The following is a 2596-nucleotide window of genomic DNA, read 5'->3' as shown; positions in this document are numbered from 1 at the left end:
TCCCCCAACACCTAGCACATGCAAGAATTAACCAATCAGGTACAAACTTATGCGACCTGACCAATAAGATACAACTCTTATGTTACCTATATATTTATGGTTTAAGACAGGGCATGCACACCTGATGGCTAATATTGTGTTGGCTGTTGCTATTTTTTTATTTCACAATCTAAGGGGAAAAAAGTCAGTGCCCCTGACTAAATAGGTATTTCATGTTTTAAAAATTCTTGCAGCACACCAGTTGAAAATTGCTGATCTATGGCAGTAAATTAAATCTTTTCATGTGTCAACTCTAGAGGGATGCATGGAGTGTGATTCTGATTCAGCACTTACATCAGCCTTGTCAATTTTTGCTTCTAGAAAATGGTAAAATTAGAGAGGTGTTTAGCTTTGAGCCGTGCTTAAATGGAGTATATTTGATGTGTTTTAAGGCATATAAAGGCACAGGTAAATGTATAACACATATTCTTTATAAATCAGTTATTCCTAAAGATTTCAAATTAAAAACTTTTAACTTTTGAACTTTAAATATATTTCCTTACATGTATGTATTGGGGAAAATATGAAGTTTAAAAAAAATACTGCACTTACAGTGTGCAGTTTTGGAATATAGCTGTTGCTATTCATTTCCACCCTGATATATTCATTTACCTTTTTGTCCAGTAGAAGAACTTAAGTAGATTAATTTGCAGACATTGCCAGAACATTTGAAAGGAAAAGCTGGAAGAGATGTAATTATGAAGTATGAATCTGGGAGACTTCATTGTAACTAAAGATGTATCCTCTCTTGTGGGCAGGATTGAGTCACCTTGATCCTCATAAAATAGCCCTGAAAACTATCGTTTTCTTGTCTTCATCAGGTTACTCTACTCAGTATTCCTAAAATGCAAGCATATTGTCTTTAAAAAAAAGCTTTTATTGAGATATAATTTACATAATATTAAATTACCTATGCATGGTGCTTTCTTGAAGTAAAGTTAGCACAGTAAATTATTCAATTTTAGTCTGTGTGAGTTGAGGTAGAGGGGTGAACATTGGTGAGTTTGGTTAACTCTGGATCACTAATGTGGCTGAAGCTTGTGGGCAGTGATATGTTCACGTAGGTGACATTCCTCAAACGTGTTCCTCAGATCCTGAATTACTCAGGTCATGAATAGTTATTATACTACCAAAGGATTCATGGTTGAAGTTTGAGAAACACTGTTTAAAAAAAACAGGTAAATTGTTGGCTAGCCTTCCAGCAATGCAAGATGGCAACCACCACGGGCTGGGGAGTAAAAGTCCCTCGCAGTTTTCGACTGATGGAAGAACGGGAGGAAGGCCAAAAGGACTAGGAGAAGGCACAGTTAGCTGGGGTCTGGAAGATAGGAAGACAGAACACTTACAAGATGGATAGGGATGATCATTGGGCCTCCAAGAACCATTCATGAAAACCAAACATAAAGCCTTAAATAGAGCATGAACCTAAATACCCACGAGCACCCCCCTTGTAAGATTTGTAACAAAAATTAATATGAATGGAATTAATAGTTCCAGTGGAGTGGGGGACCAAGAGCCATATCAGTGCTAGTGAAATGGCAGAATTCACATAGCATTGCAGTCCTGCAGGGGCTTTGTTGCCTAATGATGTCTAAAGAAAATATGAAACACCCTCAGCCACCTGAAGGACAGTGTTACGGCAACTAATCAACAAGGCCACAGGCCCACTCTCCCCTGTTCGATCTGAGCAGTCTTCATTTTCCACAGCAGAAGTGTTCTAGATACGTCTTGTGGACATCAAAGTGTAGTGTCCATTCAAAGGCAATTGATGGTAAGACACTGTAAATGATACTAATTTTTTGTCTTTTTGAATATATAAGTTGTGCCATAAGAAATTGTCCTGTCAAGTGTAACCACGGTCCACAGAGTTGAACTTCGGGATTAAAAAAGTCCTGTATATATGAATCAATTCCCATCGTAACAGGTGGGGCACATCTAACTCAACTGTGAAAAGACACAATCACCTTGCTGCTGATTACATGGCCTGGGGCAGGGGTCCTCAAACTACGGCCCGAGGGCCATATGCAAATAAAAATATTGTATTTGTTCCCGTTTTGTTTTTTTACTTCAAAATAAGATATGTGCAGTGTGCATAGGAATTTGTTCATAGTTTTTTTAAAACTGTAGTCCGGCCCTCCAACGGTCTGAGGGACAGTGAACTGGCCCCCTATTTAAAAAGTTTGAGGACCCCTGGCCTGGGGCTCTGTCTTCTCCTTCCCCACCTCCTCTCCCCCTTTACCCCCCTTCTCCCACACCCCCACGCTCACATCCCCGCTTCCTCCCTGCAACAGCTTTCTAGCTCGGGATGGCTTCTTAGAGCAGATGTGAAGGTCACTGCCTGTGGGACTGCTGCTGGGTGTGGGGGCGCTTCATTTGCACCCCTGGTTTCTTCTTTTAAGTCTTAATTTATGCCCCTCCCACTTCCAAGCCATTATCCTTTCCCCACTCTCTACTACCACCTTGGCCAAAGCATAGATTTTAACCCCCTTTGCTCCCCCGCAAAATGGCCTATGATGAGGAATTCAGGGCTTTCCCCATGTCCCCCCCACCCCCACCC

General features: G+C 40.9%; 1 pseudogene; it reads left to right on the top strand.

The window, feature by feature from the left end:
* The first annotated feature begins 1133 nt into the window (after positions 1–1133).
* On the top strand, positions 1134–1731 carry LOC102774020 (annotated as a pseudogene).
* Positions 1732–2596: the final 865 nt, after the last annotated feature.

This window comes from Myotis davidii, unplaced genomic scaffold (genome assembly GCF_000327345.1).
Source record: "Myotis davidii unplaced genomic scaffold, ASM32734v1 scaffold325, whole genome shotgun sequence".
In the NCBI taxonomy this organism is placed as follows: Eukaryota; Metazoa; Chordata; class Mammalia; order Chiroptera; family Vespertilionidae; genus Myotis; species Myotis davidii.
This window is presented reverse-complemented; position numbering and strand designations above follow the sequence as displayed.